General features: G+C 34.4%; 1 protein-coding gene and 1 pseudogene across 1 annotated transcript in view; one reads left to right on the top strand and one right to left on the bottom strand.

The window, feature by feature from the left end:
- The window catches only part of LOC145293879 (uncharacterized), a 414,014-nt gene that overhangs the window by 58,744 nt on the left and 333,371 nt on the right, over nt 1–21,899 (top strand). The window contains exon 2 of the mRNA XM_080140635.1: nt 21,667–21,731. The gene's annotated coding sequence lies outside the window, so the exon portion shown is untranslated. The remainder of the gene's footprint in view (nt 1–21,666; nt 21,732–21,899) is intronic.
- On the bottom strand, nt 18,034–18,151 carry LOC145294267 (5S ribosomal RNA; annotated as a pseudogene).

Below are 21,899 nucleotides of genomic sequence, written 5' to 3'. Positions count from 1 at the left end.
ATATTGACCAATCAAATGTATGCGCAACAAAAAACGTTCACAATGTGTTTTTTTTTTGTTTTTTGTTTTTTTAGAGAGAAGAGAGGAAAAAAAAAAAAAAAAAAGACCAATTCTAAATTATGAGCGCGATCCGTGCAAATTCCACAATTGCATCCTTTATCTCGTGTATATTGCTGCCGTGCTTTAAAATATGGTTGCCCAAAATTCAAGCTAAAACAAAATTTTGTTTATAATCTAAGTACCCGTTCTGGGACAAAAAATTCCTATTCCAAAAATTACGTAAATTCATCAAGTATTATTATTAAAAAAATGAAATTTTACGTGGCAGTTAGAATGGTGTGTCTCGCCAGCCATATTTAATGAAGGGAAACAACTAAATTCGATCAATTTTGATCTCTGCAGTTCGAATTGAGTGGTTTCCCTTTATTTATTGAAGATGGCTGACGAAACACACCATTCTCGCTTCCACAGAAAATTTCATTTTCTTATTAATAATAATACTTGATCAATTTACATGATTTTCGGAAGGACATTTTCGTTCCGTGATGGGTACATACACCATAAAGATTTTTTGCTATTTTTGATTTTTAATTAGGCTGAATTCTGGACATATATATATATATATATATATTCAAAAACCCTGGTAGAAGTTTAAAAAACTCCGTTCTGTGGATATCAAGCATGGATGTAAATCCTGCAATATTACTGTACCATCTTTGGACTAAACAGGAAGGACACTTTCAGCATAGCCCGAAGACCAAGAACGCACATTTCAGTTAGTTTCATGTTTGACACTAAAGCAATGTGACTAAAATTTAAAACTCTTGCGTCTTGTGATGAATGAGACAGTCAAAATATGCCATCGTTTTCAATCTGAAGCCAGATCCACAGTGTCCCTGCCAGTTCCTCCCTGTTGCATTCAAATCTCTCTACATAGTCTGTTTCCAGTTCATTTTTGATTTTCCTCTTTTTCCATCCGGGGTCTATTGGAGCACTTGGTTGGCAGTTTTCCCTGATGCCAATCTTGAGGCATATTCAAGCCAGCCTAGACGTCGTTTGCAGATTATTGATGATACTACCTGATGGTTTGTGTAATCTCAGACTTCTTGATTGGTAATTCGATCTCTCCATTTGATCCCTAGAATTTTTCTAAAGCACTTGGAATCAAAGTCACGCGAGATGAAATTAAAAAAAAAAGATTATCTTGCATGGCATTTTCTAAAAAAAAAAAGATTGTGGAGAGTGATAACTAGGGCTATGACAACAGCATATTCTTTTCATTGTTTTGACTCTCGAATGTGTATCCGTTGATATCTTATATGCTTTTACACAGTGATGTGGTTCTCAATTGATTAATTGTCGTATATATACTCGAGTCAAAACAATGAAAAGAATATGCTGTTGTCATAGCCCTAGTGATAACGTAGTCTATTAAATTGCTTTAGCGTATTATTATATAATAATACCGTAGTACCTTTTAACGTATGTATGTGTGTCACGGTTTCCAGATTATAAATTATTCAATTATGAGGTCCTACTTATATACCAAAGGAGGATCAAAGATAACATACTACAAACATTAAATTTGTATATAGATACGCTAATTTAATGTTCGTAGCATGTTATCACATTCTAGCCTCCTTTTTAATAAATAGGATCTCCCGATCGCCAAAGACCCAATGCAAAAAAAAAGAAAAAATTTTAAAGTAAATTTTTTTTTAAATGATGTCACTTGGGTTTCTGGTCGTGTCGAGCGTCCATACAATGGAAATATGTCACAAACTCCTATAAGGATATTGGAGATTAACTTCCAACGTAATAGATGTAGTGAAACTAAAGCCGCTTTCAGGACTGCCAGCAACTATTGTAAGAAAGTAATAAAGACCGCAAGAGTTGTATGCTCAATCCGTTAAGTCCAAGGTAGCTGAGCAGCGGCTTGATTCCCACCAGTTTTGGCAAATAGCAAACAGAATCCTGAACAGAAGCGTGTGCTCTATCCCAACTATCATCAATGGACCTGAGGTAATCTCGTCAGCATCAGACAAAGCCAAACTCTTTGCCAAGAACTTTGCAGCTAATTCTACCCTTTGCGACCAAAGCCGCCAACCCCCAATATTTCCTCCTGTATCAGAAAACACGCTGTGTGATATACGTATATCTGTACGTGATGTTGCCAAGCTAATCAAAAACCTTGATTCCAGTAAAGCAACTGGCCCGGACGGTATTCCAATTATAGTACTCAAAAAACTTCAACCTGAACTAGCGCCCATACTTACAAAACTGTTTAAACGTTGTCTTAAGGAGAATAGTTTCCCATCTCCCTGGAAAACCTCATCAGTATGCCCTGTATTTAAGAATTCAGGTGATCGCTCATCCCCCACTCAGTACAGGCCAATAAGTCTTCTGTGCGTCATGAGTAAGTTGCTGGAATCTGTTAAATACAGAAGTAATCAACCATCTCAACAAAAATAACCTTCTAGGTGACACTCAATATGGTTTCCGTTCTGCTAAATCTACAGCAGATGTGCTTACAGTTATATCTCATAGGATTAGCAAATCTCTCGACGGAGGCAACCTTTCTAGGGCAATTGCTCTTGACATATCTAAGGCCTTTGATAGGGTATCGCATAAAGGTTTACTTCACAAGATCTCTAGCTATGGTATAGCTGGAAATGTCTTCTCAATTATCAAATCATTTCTTTCTGATAGGTTCATAAGAGTAGTAGTTGAGGGACAAAAATCAGAAGCTTACAGTATTAATGCTGTGTCCCTCAGGGGTCCAACTCTTTTCTTGATCTACATTAATGATCTTCCGAATCACATCCTTACATCATTTGTAGACATTTATGCTGATGACACTACCATTTATGGTAGCACATCTAAGACAGTAAACGACCAAGTTCTCTCCAATTCTCTCTCCTCTGATCTTGAGCATGTAGTACAATGGGGAAAGGAGTGGCTGGTTACTTTTAATGCATCTAAAACCAAGCTTCTCTCTTTACATCATCAACATTCTGATCCACATCTAACATCAATTGAAATGGATGGCTCTCGTCTTCAGGAGACCTCAAGTTTTGACAAGCTTCGGGGCTTGACAATTACTCCTGATCTTAAATGGAACACGTACATCAAATCTGTTGCCAAGGTTGCTGGAAAAATGGTGGGATCTTTCTATCGATCCAGTAGATATCTCACTGCTGATGCAATTCTCTATCTATATAAGAGCCAGGTACGTCCAAGGATGGAATACTGTTGCCACATCTGGACAGGAGCTGCTAGAAAGGACTTGTCCTGCCTTGATAGAGTTCAAAATAGACTTCGTAGCCTCGTAGATGTCCTTTTCTCTTCCCTGCAACCTCTCTCACAGAAGAGATGTTGCGAGTTTGTCTCTGATGTATCGTTACTTTCATGGAAAGTGTTCGACTGAACTTAAGTCTATGGTCCCCCCTCGCCAAACTTTTACAAGAAACACTCGTCTAGCTGAAAATACTATCAATAATTCCCCCCACTCTTTATCTGTGCCTAAACCTAAACGTAGATTCCATGAACAAAGCTTCTTTCTTAGAACTGCACGCCTGTGGAATTGTCTTCCTTTTTCCTGCTTACTACAATATGGTTGTGTTCAAGTCTAACGTAAATAAGTTCTTGATGAGCCGTTCCATATAAGCTATCAAATTTACCGAATTTTCATTACTAATGATTACTATAATGTCCAATTTTTACTGTACACTCTTTAACCCTTATCCTTGAGTGGCCTCTTGGCCTTGATAATGTGGTGATGCCTGTGTAAAAAAAAAAAAAATATAGTCTGACATTACATTAAACAGATTACTTGGATAATACAGAAAAAGGGCTCCAATAATATCACAGGATCTTCATTCACGTTAAACATCCACAGAATGGCCAGCAGCAATATATTACATACGAAAGATGCCGCTGTGAAATTTCCATAGGTTCCACTAGTTGTTGTTATAATTATTAATAGTAATAGTATTAATCACTAAAGAACCTTTGATAGTAGTAGTTTGTATCAGATTTTTTTTTTGTTTGTTTTAAAATTTAATTAAAAAACTAAATATAAAGTTTGAAAGAGACTTCTTTGTATTACTTTCGAATATTCTTAAAGTCAGGGTCCAGTGTTTAAACAAATTCCACGATGGGGTCGTGTTAATCTCTGTGATACAGGGATTTATAGTTGTAGGCATTCCTAAATAAGGGAATAGTATAAAAGTGGATAGATAATTTTTATGTTCTATATTTTTACTTTCCATATAAATAAAATCAAGCCTGACAGATTTCCTAATTCAGATCCAAATAGCATTGTATTTGATACATAGATATTTGATTCTACCTAGCCACTTTTTTCTTCTTCCCAGAATGGTTTTACAATATTAAAATGTCCTTTACTTTAGTTTGTTTGAAAAAAAAAAATTACTCCAGTTAAGAGAATTGTTATGGCAACAATATTAGTTGAGGAGTATAATAATATAAGGGAGATAACTCATAGTTAGCCTTAAACTTTTCTCCTTTACATCAGCATTTCATTTCACGTTTTCTATATTAATATTTTGTGACCACTTTGTTTGTTTCTTGCTTACAGGTAACTTGTACATTTTTTTTATGTACTTTCAATCTAAATTTTATTTCAATAATTATTGAAATGAAATTTCTTAATTTTTTTTTTCTCCTGCATAACATGAAAAATGTAACTAGAAAGAATCCAAATAATACAAATGGAAAGTTAGTTTTCAAATTCCATTAATGAATCCTGGACAACATCGGGTAGGCACAGCTAGTTTTATACATACCGAAGATTATTATTGGTAGTGACTGAGGTTTAATTCTGAATAAGCACTAAGTGTATCAGAAGCGGCCATTAAAAATGCTGTATATGAACTTGAATAAATCAACTTTCGAAGTTATAACTACTTGAAAAATGTAATTCAACCCCTATTTTTTTTTTTTTAATTAAAGGAGCAAAAACCAAATTAAAAAAAAAATAACAAATTTAATAGCAAATTATGCAATATGTTTTTTTTTTTTTAAATCAGTTTTCTTTAAAAAAAGATTTAAAGAAAATCAACGAAATTTTACTTACTTCGATTATAAAAATATATATATAAATTCCAAAAAATCACTTACCTATAAAAAATTCTATTCAATGTGTACTTTCATTGTTAATTTATCCATATTTGTATTTATATTCCATGTCCTTTTTAAATAAAATACTTTTTTAAACAAGGATTCAAAAAAAAACAAAAAAACAAAAAAAACGCGAATTCAGATTTTTTTTTACTGTTCAAATAAAGGGAGACAAATCTGATTTTTTTTTTCGCGATTATCTTACCGTGATTTATAAACGCCATGATTAATCTTTTTTTATTGCGTGTTGTTAACCAAAATTAGTATGTTTGGGCCTCCGTATGTGAAAAAAAGCACACATTCACTTATAAGTTTTTGCCGTTAAACAAAAACCCAGTCGACCGATTTTTTTTTAATTCTCTTAATGAAATACACGAGTTTTTGATTATTTTATTTCTACTTTATCGAGGAAATTTTTTTTTTAAATATCTAAAAAAAGAAAACATTGAATGAAATAGAAAAAATTGTCGTCAGCGTCCAATATTTACTTAACATGAGCTTTCATTAAAAAAAAAAATCAACGTGGTTTAAAAAAAAGTGTTTTACACTTTGGACTTTACAGGTAAATTAAAAAAACACTTTTTTTTTGTTTTAAATTAGAATATTTTATTTATTGATCTTTTATCTTCAATTTGTGATGTATAAAACTTTGAATAAATTAATTATTTAAATCTTAATAGACACTTCAAAATGGGGGGGGATAAAAAAACGTTTGTCTAAAATATTATATTCGGTTTATTGGAAAGAGCATAAAATTTCACATTGACTCTGAAAATATCGTAAAAATTTAACCAATAGAAAAATTTTGATAAATTTTTTTTCAATTTTTAAACTTTAAAAATCTAACTCGTAAAATTCAATTGATTTCATACGTAAAAAAAAATGGCTAGTTGAACGTGCACCGGTACTTTGTAAACACTTTTTTTTTTTTTTTTTTTTTTTTTTTTTTTTTTTTTTTTAAATAAAAAAAAAATATTTCTATTAGTTTTTAAACAACCTTAATAGTTTATTTTGGAAGTATATTCCATACAGAAAATAAACAACCCACTTTAAAAAAAGAAATTACGAGTTTTCTTTATATTTTATTCGCAGTTTTCTGTTAGGGGTGTCAAAAATTCCCCCAAAATTTTGATACACCTAAATAAGCACCAAGTAAAAAAAAAATTGCAGAAAAGTCTTTTATTATATATGTGTCTAGCACGGAACGGAGATGTCATATTTAAAAAATTACGTAAATTGATCTAGTACCTATTTACAATGCCTCCCCACGGGACAGTTAGACACCAGGGTAGTTTTTTAACGTGGAGAAAAGGTACAAAAATAAAAAAATTTGTCTCAGTCGTGAAAGACTGTTACTCCACTGAAAGAGAAGGAGAAATGGAAGTGTAGCATCCGAAGAACAGATACTACACTTTAACACTTTGATCTTGGCCAAAAGGCTAAGTAGTAGTTCCTGTTTTTTTTTTTTTTTTTTTTTTTTTGCGATTTGAATAGAAAATTGTAAATATTACAAGTCTGATTTTGATATCTATAGTTCGATTGTAGTTGTCTTCCCCTTTTATTTATATATAACTACTTGCTCAATTTACGTAATTTTTGGAATATAGCATCTTTGTTCCGTGACGTGTACGTATATCAAAGTTTTTAAAGGATTTTTTTGTCTCTGTTTTGAAAATAGGTTTAATTCTAAATAATCACCGTAACGTTTTCCTTCCTAAGATTACACTAGGTAATCTTTGTACCATGCAATGCTTTCAAATATAAATGCTTTTTTTTTCTCCCCGCACATCACAACCCTTTCTTCTGTATAGTTTGTCAAATGGGAAGCTATCAAGTCTCACAAATTACTCTGTGCTGAGAGAAATATTCCATGGTTTCACTTCCTCTTCGACTGAGACGCCATTCAGCTGACTTTGAATGTATCCCCCCCCCCGCGTCACCTTCCACCCTCCATTACATGTTTTGGTGGAAGTGAAGAGAGGTAGGGAAGAGGTTAAGCTTATCCATATCAACATTCATAGAATTGATAATAGGTTGGGATCTGTTACAGTGACCTCTCATATTGCTGTTTACTTTTTTTTAAATTCCGTTTTTGTTTTATTTTTCTTTCCGATGGTCTTATCTGCTTATCTTTTACATTTTTCAGTAAGATGTTAAAACACACACACACACACACACACACACACACACACACACACACTTCTTAGTCTTGTTTTATAGCACCGGCAAATATACCCAGTGAACCAAGTGCTAGAGATGCAAACACCTGGACTTGAAGGGACGGTTAAAAGCTTTCAGTTTGAATGTATGAGATAGCAGGTGAATATCTGGCATCTGATAAGATGCCCCATCCCCAGCTAGAACAAAATGAAAAAAAGCCTGGTTAGTTAATGTCCAAGCAGAATACAATATTGTTAAAGATTAACGTATACGATTAATTAAACACAAGTCACTATTTTACTCGCATCTGGAGGAGGGAGGGGGGTCGTATTTTCCCCAGCGGTATTAGTCTATAACTAATTGCACTGTTGATTTTTGGCGCCCAGGATCAAAATCTAGCGCCGAGTTCAATCTGTTTAGTTTTCTCACACTGCAAGAACTTAGAATTTTTTTTTTTTTTTTTTTTTTACCCCATAGGGGGTAAATTTACCCCTGATGAAGAACCTCTCGGAGTTCAAATCATATCGGACCTATTGTGTTCAATTTATTATATAGATTGAATACAATAGGTCCGATATTATTTGAACTCTGAATAACCGATGCCGTAGGTAGACTAATCACTCACCTCCACGTTTTGTCAGCAATCCTTTATTGAGGCATAATTTAGTTCACTGTAATGGACAAAAAAAAAAAAAAAAAAAAAAAAGTGTGTGGGGAATAGGTGAAAGAGAAAAATTCCAGAACTTTTGGCATAAGAATTAATAATTTGTATTTGGATAATTCGGACTACTGTTTCGACCTTTTATGTTATTCTTACAACGTTTTAGATGTAGATGTAATCCCTGTGCATTTTTCGAGGGCATTTGGTTCAACTTAAGAATCTGTAACAAATTTCGAATAGAACTCTTTATTTAAAACTAGCGGGGGTACCCGGCGTTGTCTGGGTGTGGAGAGGTTTTATGGTAAGGGTATTGATCAACGGAGCCCTAAAAATAGCTTCAAAACCTAAAAAAAATGTAAATAGCAGCGAGTATCTGTCGAGGCGGGAAAAAAAAGTGATAGGCAGGCAGGTTCGAACATGTAGTGCTAAGAGAAAAAGAAAGTGAAAAAAAGGCGGACGGTTTAGTCGCCACGCTCGCCGCAACATACAACACCGTCGCCATTCAAATTAAGCTTAGTCATTGCAAGGCGTATGATGACTTTGCAAAAATGTCGACAAAAAAACTGACCCCTCCTTGTAAAAAACGGCACAGTTGACGGTGAAAGAATGAATTTTTTTTTTTTTTTCAGCCAATTTTTGGATATTATTCGACCAAGAGACTGAGCTTTCAAACGATACCAATTTTGTTGGTCACGCGTGTCGAAAGTTTTAGCGAGACATACAAACATTCACACTAACAGATGTTTGAGATTTATATTATAGACTAAACTGGGTGCCCGGCGTTGCTTGAGTGTTTGGAGGTGTGTGTTGAGCAAAAAAAAAAAGTGGTATTAGGCAGGCAGGCTCAAACCCGTGTCACGAATGCGGAAAAGTGAAAGAAAATCTGACGTCTTAGCCGATGTCTCCATGACACGACCAGGACTCAAAAGCGTTGAAATTAACCGAAGTCAATTCAACTGTGACTATCACTTGCTAAAATGTCGGCGAAAAAAATCGACCCCTCCTTGTACAAAACGGCCGAGTTTAGGATGAAGGAATTAATGTTTTTGGCCAATTTTTCGATATTTGTTGTTGGAGACGTCAAGCTTCAAAATGATACCGACCTTGTCAGAATCCGGCGCCTCTGTCAAAAGTTTTTACGAGATATATAAACATACATACATTTAAACAGACAGGTGAGATTTACATTATAGATAGCTTATTTGTTATGCCAACCATGACCATGTAGAAGTCTTTAAGTAAATCGTAATGCAGTCTTAATGTTGCTCGCATTAAGCTTTGAACCTTTCAACCTTCCGAAGACTGTCACCTAAAACTGATTATTACTTGCACACCTGTGGTGTAACAGATAAAAGGGCCAAGTAATAATCAGTTATACGTGACAGTCTTCTGGAGGTTGAAAGGTTCATTGGAAATTCTGTAGAGATTTTTAAGTTTCATAGGAAGATTCCAGACTTCAACAAGATGCAGACTGGAGGTTACATCGGCTAAAACATTGAGAATAACACTGGAGATGAGAATAGTAATCTGAATAATCCACAGTCGTAATGTCGCATTGCTCTGCCTTTTTTACAAACGCTTTAATGAAATATAGCCATACTAACCCAACAAGTAGCAGAATCTCACCCTTCACTGTTGAGGTCCGTAGATGCTGGAAAACCTACTTTAATAGTTTCTTTTTTCTGACTACTATATTTTGTAGACTTCCCTTTTTTCCTGCTTCCTGACTTTACTAACCTGCAAAAGTTTGAATGTAATGTGAACAGACATCACACTTCTCAACTCGCCACAGTCCCTTCATAGTAGCCCTTAACATTCAAAGTGGCAATACGCCTTGTTTGGAGATAAAAAAGAGTACAAAGTAGGAGATAGTTTATATATTTATTTTCACGTTGTACTTACTGATGTTGCTCGGAATGCAGTGAATTCATTTTAATTTTTATTGATTTCACGTTTTATAAACTCTGGTAGACAACCATTGCATTCTTCAATCTAAAATATGGTTATTTAAAAATATTTCATATTAACGGTCGTCCAAGTTTATATTGCTCCCAGGTTTACTCTTGCCTGGAGTGGTAATGCCTGTTAGGACATCCGGAGTTACCAGATTATACCAGTCTAAAGAATCCCGCCTTCCTGACAAATTCATCAAACATTGTTATCCCTAGAATGTTAGACGACTGCAATGTAACGAAATTTGATATATAGAGAATTTGTACTTGTGGCACACATTCGATTTGGTTTTTAGCCGGTAAAAATTGCTGCTAAGGGGCTCAAATCAAAACAAAACTTTGGCAGGTAAGTCGAATAAAACATTACTGTTACTTTTGCATATGTGCAAGAATAAACGTTCATAACCCAGTTGCTTAACCTATCATATCCATTTGTCGGTAGCTCAGATGGTAACCATGCTGGAAAATTAAATAACAACTAAGACTAGAGTTTTAAACATTTTGCTTTCGATTTTGGTGGAAGGTACCGAAGTCATATTTTTTATTTATTTTTTATTTTTTTATAACTTTTCAAATTATTCCAATATATAGTAGATAATAATCAATAGAGAATGAGCTCTATAATAAGAACTCTGTATAAATCAAAATATATTTATGCATATTTCCCGACCAGGCAATGTAAGGCTGCCTGCTCGTGTGTGTGGGTATATATATTAGTATTGAATATACTTATTGCAAGTAATCTATACAGAAACATTTGAAAATTAAACAAATGTTCCTATGTATCTTACTTGCTATAAGTATATTTTTATACTGAGTTCTCATGTCTTGAGCACTACCGAAGTATTTTTATTTAAAAATTTTTTTTTTTTTTTTTTTTTTTTTTTTTTTACATTTTCACCCCAAACAAGGCACATTGCCACTTTGATGTAGGAGGCTACTATCAGGGGCAGCAACTACTGGGGCACTATGTTGGGATTTGGGCAGCAAGATGTCGGTTCACGTTACACTTGAACTTCTGCATGTCAGTACAGTTAGGGAAGCAGGGACCTGGAATGGAATTCTAGAGTCTAGCGGTTATGGGGAAGAAACTACTGGAGTAGAAAGATCTTTTACATCTAGGGATCTCTGTGTGGGGGTGGGATTTAGCTGCCTGTCAGGTTTGTCGAGGGTGTCTACGTCGTGGGGGCACAAGTGTCTGCAGTTCGTCTGAGCATTCACCATTAAAATACTTGTAGAACAGGCAGAGGGATGCAACGTTTCGTTGATGGGACAGAGGCTGAAGCTTAGATGCCAGTTCAGGGCCTATCAGATTAGCGACTCTTTTGAAGCATATATGAAATATTTTATTCGAGGGCCGTTCCAAAAGTAATGCCTCCTATTTTTTATTCCGGCCGAATGGATCAGAAGGGATTGCAAATTGCATTGTTATGATTGAACTTATGTATTCGTAACCTGAAAATTTCATGCCTCTATTGCAGATGTTGACAATGTGAGACTCTAAGAAATTATGAATGTGCATCAAAAGCAGACATGCGTCATTGAATTTCTCAATGCAGAAAAAACTGAACCGATCAACATTCACCGGCGCCTGTTGTACGTTTTTAAAGCTAATGCTGTTGATGTCAGAAAAATCAGATGGGTTTGCGGATTTCAGTGGCAACAGACGTGTGGCAGTGTGGTCCTGACTTTTACGATCGAGGCATCAAGAGGCTGGTAAAAATGCATCTAGAATGATGGTGACTATATAGATAAAATAAATTCTGTGGCACAAAAGGTTGCTCGTTTTAATGGCACCACTTCCGTCTTTGTCTCTTTTCAACGTTTTAGTTTTTGAGATTTAAAAAATAGGCCTTACTTTTGGAACGACTCGTAATAGAAGTGTTAGCCATTAGGTTGCCGTTTTGTTATTTAGTATAATTATAATATACTAACATGGAGACCAGATGTTGCCCAGGATTGAATGATGATGAATGAATGTTTCCCCCTCCCATAATTTATTATTGGAATCTGCAAAATCACCAACGTTTTAATCGAATCAATTGATTGCTTGGTCTAGTTGGGGTACCACCGTGGTGCACTGGGAGGAAGCTTCACATGCCTCCCTTCAGTGACTTAGTCCACAATATATTATAGTCTACATTGCATTGTAGAGAACCTACTGTTGATTTTTATAGAATTAGAGGCTTGAACTAAAGTTTAAAATAAAAATTAATAATCCTGGTCCAATTGTATTCTAAACAAAAACATTCATTTTGAAAGCGCCCCTATCATATCGAAGAACATATTGAGTTTTATATGCCGGGTCTTTCTGCTTGTGCGGTAACAAAACTTCTGAAATACACTTGTGATATTAGACTGTACAAGGTTAAAATTGGACTATTCATTCTTTCATCAGATGTTTGGATTATCAATACTTATCAAAGACATTCCGATTCAAAATCTATCTAAGAACATTGCCAGACACGTAAAGTATATTTGTGTTAAATTAAAAAAAAAAAAATAGCCCAGCTGTTTCGGAGGTCCATAGGGAACAAACACACATAGTGCCTTTTATATAATAGAAGATATATTATAATTAGATACATGATAAATAAATTTATAATGGGGCATAAAGAAAATAAATATTGTTCACAATACAGGGATGCATTAAAAACATAACATTTTAATAATTATAGATTTTTTATTTTTTTTTTTTTTTTTATTTTTTTTAACTCTAGAAATCTTCTTGTCCAATTGTCATTTTTACCATGTCCAGAGTGTTTTGTCACAGTAACAGACCACATCCGACCCCACCTCCTCCTTCGTTTCTCCTTGTTCATTGGTTGTTCCTCTCACTTAACCCTACTGATCTTGTCACCTCCCTTCCTGTTTATTATGGTCTTGGCATATTATGATGAGAGAAACAACTACTTAGCTTTTTTTTTTTCTTTTTTTTTCCCTCCACATTATATTTAATACAAGCGAGGAAACCTGGCGTTATCTGGGATCAATAACTTATCAGTTTGAAGAAATTTCGTAATCAATTTTTTTTTCTTTGCTTTTAAAAACGTAGCTAAAAAAAAAACTTACTGCTGACGCAATTATCAAGCTGTACAAGAGCTAAATAGGTCCTGAGATGGAGTACTGCTGCCGCAACTAGGACGGTACTGCTTGGAGCACTCTCTCTTGCATTGACACGGTACAGAATCGATTTCGAAGCCTCATCGGGAAGGATTGTTTTTCTTTCTTAAACAGCCCATTTCTCATGGAAGAAACATTTAGTTCTCTCTATGCTATCGTTGCTTTCATGTTCCCGTGTAAAAACATTTACAGCAAAAACTCGTCTAATGTTAACGACTTTAAATAATTTTCTTTTCTTTCTCTGTGTACCTAAAATAAGCAGAACTACCACAATAAGTTTTTTCCGAGAACTCTCCATATGTAGAATACAATATCACAGGGTTGCTTCCCAGCTAAGTACAACATGGTTGTTGTTAAAGTCCCATGTTAGCATGCCCACTTGAAATATTACAAATCTGACCTAATCTCATTAATTCTAATCCTCGAGTGGCACTTTGGCCTTGATAGGCAATACTTCATTAGTATCACAAGCAAAAAAAAAAAAAAAAAATTATGAAGTAGAGTAGGATGTAAAATTTAAGTCTAGTTTGAATATTGGTTCAGAATACGTTAATATTTGGACATCCTTGAACCTTTTTAATATGCAAGGGTTCAGATTTCTAAATATTTGGATTGCAAATTTTTTTTTTTTTTTTTTTTTTTTTTACATCATGTCACCACTCATCAAGCCCTTAAGGCCACTCAAGGATAAGGGTTAATGGATACCATAATCGAAGTTTCATGATTTATTTTAGAGGGCGGCTCCTCAAAAACCTGTCCATGTTGGACTTGAAAGCGATCATACCATAGTCAGCAAGGAAGTAGCTCCATGGTATTGTTCCACAGATAAGCAGTTCTATGAAAGAAACTCTGTGCCATGAAGCAACTGGAGTCGAAATAGCTATTACTAGAAATCAATTTGTAGCTGAAAAGCGGAACACTTGTGTGATGTTCAGACCCATTCCCCATTTAGAGTGTCATAAAATGTATAAAACTGCTGAGAGAGAGAGAGGACATGTTTCCTAAAAACTTTTTTTTATCTTTAATTTATAAAATACGATCGATTTATGTGAATCTTATCAACATTTGTTGAGGCTTGATCAAATTTTCTACTTCATTAACACGTTGACTGCCACACAGTTTTCTATAAATTTGTCAGTGGGATCCACCCAAAATGCATAATACTTAATACGTTTTTAGCATATACATCTTATCTCTTAATTTTAAGGTTTTAGCATTAGTATATCGATCAAGTTACTGCAATAAGTGGAAACGGACTAACTCCTACATGTAGACATACAAAATGGATTCTGACAACAAAAGAGATTGAAACATTCTTAGGAATCTTACTGTGGATGGGATTGGATCGAAAAGGTTCCATTTCATCATATTAGAGCAATAATTTGCAGTACAAGAACTCCATTTCTTCTAAAATGAGTCTAAATACGTTTGAATTACTTCTAAACTGTTTCCACTTCTCCAAGAACAAAGAAATCGTAGAACGGAATAGACTAGGAAAGATACGACTCTTATTAGATTTTCTCAGAAATTGCAAGTCTGTATATACTCCAGGAAGTGACATTGTGGCTGATGAAATCTTAATTCCCCAGAGATTATAATTCCGCTAATTTATACAGAACAAGGATCATACATACGGAATTTCTCTCTCTCTCATATATATATATATATATATATATATATATATATATATATATACTAGCATGGGTGCCCGGGTGTTTGGAGGTGTATGCTGAGCAAAAAAAAAAAGGTCAATTTTTTTAACTTTGACCCCTTAAAATTTATTGTTTTGGGTTCAAATCAATTTATTAAGTTAGATCCATGTCCAAGGAACCTTTATCTAAAATTTCAAGTGTTTAGACCAAAAATTGTCGGAAGAGTTTGGTAGAGTTCTCAACGATCAAATCGTTGAACTTTGACCCCTTAATCGTCAAATTTCTGGCCGAAAACTGATCACATAGATTTTCCCAAATCTCAGTACCTTGTATATCAAATTTCGAGTCTGTAGACTTAAAATTGAGTTGTTGCGTATGGAAATGTACACACACACAGACAGACAGACACTTTCACTTTTATAGATATACAGATAAAGTGGACGTGTGTGTGTGTACATTTGCCTATGCAATAACTCTGTCAATTTTCAGTCTACAGATTCGAAATTTGATATACAGAGTACTGAGATTTGGGAAAATCTTTGTAATCAGTTTTCGGCCAGAAATTTGGCTGTTAAGGGGTCAAAGTTCAACGATTTGAAATTTGAGAACTCTACCAAACTCCTCCGCCAATTTTGGGTCTAAAAACTTGAAATTTTAGATAGTGGTTCCTTGGACATGGATCTAACCTAATAACTTGATTTGAGCCCAAAACAAATGTTAAGGGGTCAGAATAGGGGTCAAAGTAAAAAAAAAAAAGAAAAAAAAAATTGACCGCTTTTTTTTTTTTTTTTTTTTTTTTAAAGCTCAACATACACCTCCAAACACCCGGGCAACGCGGGGCTGAAATGCTAGTATATATATATATATATATATATATATATATATATATATATATATATATGAGACAAAGCCCCCCCCCCCAAAAAAAAAAAAAAACTTTCAATCATCTACAAAATCCCGCCCATGCACCTATTCCTGACTATTCCACATCAGTCAGCATGAGCACTCAGGAGTGACACTTCTTTAATCATCCCACTGGCGTCCGCCGTGACGTTCGTTTTTATTCATTTTATTTTTTATTTTATACACTTTCGATTTTGCTACATTTGCATAATCTCTTCTGCGGCCATCATGTATATTGTGATGCTCTACCCGTCGCCATGTTTCTTTCTCGTCTCCCCGTCGATAAGTTCGCTTTCCACATCTCTGGCTCTTTTCTTTTTTATTCTTTTACAGAAAACTCTTCAAACTATTCACTGAAAGAGTTTACATACAATCTGTCCATCTATGTAGGAAAGTCGGAATTAGGTCAAAAATGAGGTAGGATTAGCTAAGAAAATTTGTCTGTAATAATTGTTGACGGCTTTGCTAACGAAAAGAAACCGTCAACAAATATTGTTGACGGGCATCATTGCAAACTGTAATGTCAACATGCAATATTGACATTACAGTCAGTGTATTAATATTTGCCTTATTACCGAGATTGTTCTTTATAGCAACAATATGTGAAGAATTGTCAGAACTCCTTCTCATCAACGCCGCAATTTTCACCAACTTCTCAACTTAAACCATAATTCACAACACAAACTCTGGACATGCGCGTCTTGTAGAGTTCAACTGCTGAATGACGGAAAAAAAAATGGTGACACGCAGTCGATTTTATCCTCAACGGTTACATGAATTAACGGGAACTTTTGCTGTTTGTATGTGAATTAGTTGATGTTGGATTACATAAAATAACATTTAAATGTTTATATTTAATAGTTTTATAGATAGATTTTAAAAAAGTTATAGTTTAATAACTTGGTTAAATAATTTTATAATCAAACCATACCGTAATAATTGAACTTTTGAAATCTGTAAAAATTAAGCAACAAACGAAAAAGAATGGTTTAGTAAAAAATGAACAGATAACAAGTTTACTTAAAATTAGACTCCCGGGCAACACCAGCTAGGTAGTATAGATAGTTATATATAATTTTGAAACATTTTTGTACACCATGAGATTATAAATCTTAACATTTAGTCCTGTCATGTTCATACCTTATATACACTAGCAACACGACCTGCCATTGCCCTGGGTTGAATGAGTCCTTATGATTTATGGCCAGCTGTAACGCTATATTGCCTCAATCTTTGGAGTAACGTTAGGTGTATTCCACATTGTTAATAAGGAGCTCAGACCTAAATTTATTTAACATTTCAATGTTATTTTACTTATAACCCTCCTAACCATTTTTTTTTTTTTTTTAATTTCTGATTTTAATGCTATACATAAAGTAAAATGTATTGTTACAGATGGCATGAAGTTCGAACCAGACCACCATGATATTATTGGACCCTCTTTGATCAAAATGAAATATATATATATATATATATATACCCAAGTACTCTGAGTAATGTAGTTTCATAATGTGGTTATCTCTTCAAAAACCACAGGAGTGCTTGGAAACAAGACAAAACAAAAAAACAAACAGGAACCATAACTTACATAAGTCAGGCAGAAGAAATAATGGAAATGAAACCAAGCAAGGGGATGATGTGGGGTATTAAGTGATATGACCATTGCAATAGAAAGGGGGTCAACAGGAAGGTCAAATATCCTGCCTGGAGGGAGAGGGTAAAGTTACAGGAAGATAAATATAAAACTCAAGAAAGAAATAGAGGAAGAACGTTTGAATAGTAAAATATTAAGCAAAACTAAATATCATTTGCTATTTTTTTTTTTATCAAAATATACACTGTATATCATATTTTTCAGTAGGGCTTAATATTGAAAAATACAAGTTTCAGTACGTTTGATAACTTTTATTGTGTACTGGAGACTATAATGCTGATTATCTAATATATAAAGAAATATAGCCTTGAAGTTAGACCGTTATAGCATTGCATCTGATAAACCAATGTGATTCTGTTTAGCCAGTGATTTATGAATTTTCACTTACGTTTTTAAATAATAAAACACAATTCCAATAGATTTCATCGATTATATTATCTAACTTGGTAATTCTTTCAATTGCAAACACTTCACAAGATTCGCCATTTATTTACAACTACATTTACAAAATTAAAATCAAACAGAAGTTTATTTATTCACAATTTTCTGACTATTCTCTGCTAAAAAAGATTAAAAACCTACGCATATAAATAATGATTCATGGTAACTCGATGCCTCCGTTCAGTCTTGAAAGAAAAAGGATACCCCCTGTAGGGGCAGATGCACGTGTAATTGTGTGGCAAGAGTTGCGCAATCTGCAACCACACCTCTCCTGAACCGGCACTGCTTGAGTCCACTGGTAAGAAGTCCAGGATGACTGGAAACAATGCCGAGATAAGCGGAGAGTACATACAGCACCTAGAAGTCCCAAATGGTCACCCATCTGGTACTGGCCAGGCTCATCTTTGCTTAACTTTGGTGATCCGATGGGAATCAGTGTGTCAAACGTGATTATGCCGTATATATTGTGAAGGAAATCAAACTATGCATTTCTACTTTTCCTTTACCTTCTTTCCTCCTCCAGATCAATGTGTGGTATCTGTCTTGTCTGTAGTCAGAAATCCTTTCCGTCTTGGACAAATGTTATTTTTGGTCTCTTCTGGAATCTTTCGGCACGGTGTGGGGAGGGGGAAGTTGAATTTCCTTGCATTAAAATCGATTTTGTGTCAAATGTTTTGCTCTTGGGGAAGCAAGGAGATAGGGAATGTTGTGAATCCTTAGAATCAAAGTTAAGTCAATCATCGTTGGAAAAAAAAAAATGTCATCCCAGAGGTAGATTTTGTTTAATTATTTTACTTCTGGTTTTTGTTTTCCTCCTGTTTTATCCATCTAATCCTTAGATTTTTTTTTTTCTATTGACCCCGAACCCTGCTTACAGGCCGACTTCTAAAACTGATTTCTTGTTCATCTGGGACGAATGTTCTTATCCACTTTCGTGTATTTATGTCTATCTAAAGTGAGGTTAGTTGATCTTGTCTGCTAACAAGAAGTCTGCAAAAATACTTACCACTTTTCAACTCTATTTTTTTTTTTTTTTTTTTTTTTGCTTATTTACTTTGATCTTCGGAATGCCTAATACGGACACTTTCATTCCAAGAAGGAAACCAAATATAAAGCAACTTGTTACACATTTTATTATTATTTATTTATTTATTTTTTTTTTTACCAGTGTATCAGTATTCCGATTTGACCAAATGTCGTTGAGGAGGAGGAAGTGGGTATACTTTGTGCCATACTCAAATTTAAACATAACCTTATAGGAGTGTTCGTCTCTTTGAAAATTGTGTGTTTAGTCTTGTTTCGGAATTTTTTAGATAATGATTGATTATTCATATTACGAGATTTAGATTCTTTGGACTACTGTTCTCATCTTGAATGTTATGTTTCGGTCGTAAGGACCCATGGCATAGTGGATAATGTACTTGGTAAAATTCAGTTTTAAGTTACTCTACAGGAGGTTGAAGATTCAATCCTCAGTGCGGGCGACATTCTAATTACAAATGCTAATTACTTAGGACTTCCACTTATTCATGGCTGATGGAACGAGAGCATACTACCTTCGTAGATTAAATAAATGTTTCCATTCATTAGAGGTTTTATTGATGTTGCTTTTTGTGCCTTTCCATATTTTGTATACACTTGTTTTTCTGTTTAAGGATTCCAACATAATTTTTTAAAGCTCTCCACATTTTTAATTTAACGTTTTTTATTTGGAAATTTAACTTTGCACCTTGTTTGTAATTTTGTTACGCTGCATAATTTTACATTTCTGAATTTTTTTAGATGGGGATTGGTTATTAGTATTTTCTTTCTTTGGGCTACTATTCTCATCTTTAGTTATTTTCACATTTTGATCGATGTAACCTTCGACCTTCTCCAGGTGTATCTTGTCAAACTTGTGAATCTGGACAGAATTTTGAACAGAACCCTTTATTTAACAAGAGTAGTATGCTCTTGTTCCATCAGCCATGACTGGATAGAGGTCCTAAGTAATTCACAATTTTTCGGTCGCTCACATTGAGGATTAAACCTTTAACCTTCAGGAGAATATCACTCTCCAATTGAATTTTTCCAAGTACTCTAACCACTGTGTCATGGGTCCTTGTGGACACACATTCTGGAATTTGAGAAGATCCACCTGAAGAAGGTTGGAGTTTACATCGACCGAAACGTTAAAATAACACTCCAGATGAGATCAGTAGTCTGAAGAATCAAAATAATACTCACATTACACATAGAAAACTAAAAAAGGCAACAATATGGGCTCTGTTCATTGTTGTTGTAAGAGGTGTTCTTGCTGACATATTACATTAGATAACATATCATATTATTACACATACACACACACACACACATTTATTGGCTTATACGGAGCTGAGAGGGAAAAGATAACAAAATACCAAGGTCTTATGTATGACATGAAAAGAAACTGAAATTTTAGGAAGATCATCATTGCTGTAATTATAGAAGCAATCGGACTTGTGAAAAAGAATTTTTAAAAATTACATGGCAAAGATACCCGGTTAAACAAGTGCAAGAGAGATACAAGCAATTGCACTTAAAGTGATGGTTAGAATTTTAAAAAGATCTTTTGGTTGGAATGTATGAAATAGCAGGTGAATTGCTAGCATCTGGTGGGATGCTCCATCCGCAGCTAGAACAAATGCTAAAAGATTCTTTCTTGCATTAGTGTAGTTTCCTCTTTTACTTTGGTGATTTGAAAAAAAAAAGGGGGGGGCGCACAAGTCCTTCAAAAAAAAAATCTATCTGAAATCCGAGTGAGCATAGACTGATAAATGTCTGACTCAGAAATGTGATCAGCCCTTCTGCAATTGGCCACTCCCCATCATGTCTGCGTTTGCATGGCAGAGATTCAAAGAATGAAAGCTAACGTCTCCTCACTTCCAGGAAGCCATAACTAGTGCAAAACTATCTGACAGGAATACCTTGACTTGACGAATTAGTTTGTTCATGACCCCAGTTGTTAAAGTGCACTTTCTAAAGTGAGATAGAATGCATACCTTCTATTTCCTGTACATTTCTACACCTATCACGTGTCCATGTTAATGTGACACTTGAAAATTTTAAATTCGAGTGAACATATGCAAATATTTTTAAACGGAGCAAAAAGTTTTAAGGTGAAACTGAAAATAAAAATCCGTAGATTTTTTTTTTTTTTTTTTTTTTTTGTTGAGAAGAGTGTAATTTTGTGTCATACTCAAATTTAAACATGACTCTATAGAGTATTTGTTTCTTAAATATACGTATTAAGTCTTATGTTTCTAAATTTTTTAGATGAGGATTGCTTATTTGTATTTCGATTCTTCAGACTACCATTCTCATCTGGAGTGTTATTCGCACAACGTTCAGGTCGATATAACCTCCAACCTTAAAGTGTATCTTTCTGTCGAACCCTGTAATCTTTCCATCGAACTCTAGAATCTGCACTGAATTTCAAATAGAACCCTTTATTGAATCCACGGGGGTAGCATGCTCTCATTCTGTTAACCATGACTTAAGTAATTCGTAATTATATTTCCGAGTGTCACTCGCACTGAGGATTGAAACTTCGACCTTGCACAAGGACGCATGGCGTAGTGGATAAAGTACTAGGTAAAATTCAATTGTAAGTTGCACTCTTTTGGAAGCTGAAGTTTTAATTGTCAGTGCGGGCAACACTCAAAAATACAATTGCGAAAACTTTTAAACTTTTTACTGCAGCTTTACAGTTAGTCCAGTGTTACAAAGACTTGCTCAAACATTACAATAGAGCTTGAAACTTTATTTAGATGTTTAAGGAAGTTTTCATAACTCTTTTGGCAATTGGACGGTCCATGAAACTGCAGCTAAGTTTTAAACTAAGCACCACTATTGATCCTGCTTTATTCGAAATGATATTGAGCTGAATTCGTTTTTGTTTTTATTGAGATTGTTTCCTTGTTATGTTTATTTGTATATTTTTATTTTTTTCTCTTCCAGGACAAACTGGATTAAAGGGTGTTTACCGTTGAATACAATATATATCTTCAAAGTATGAGTCTTAGGTAAGTTCATTTTATATATTTTGGCAGCAAGTCATTATTCAAGCACGTCTGATTGAGCACAGCAGTTATTTTTTTCCCCTGATTTTTCTGGATATCTTTTCCATTCATTGAGCGGTCTTTTTAATTTTAGCTGGCATGTTGCATAAAATCACGCACAAAAGAAAACGA

This window comes from Euprymna scolopes, chromosome 15 (assembly GCF_053919585.1).
Source record: "Euprymna scolopes isolate OS-2025 chromosome 15, ASM5391958v1, whole genome shotgun sequence".
Taxonomy (NCBI): Eukaryota; Metazoa; Mollusca; class Cephalopoda; order Sepiida; family Sepiolidae; genus Euprymna; species Euprymna scolopes.
Note: the sequence above shows the minus strand (reverse complement) of the source record. Positions and strands in the feature narration are given on the sequence as shown.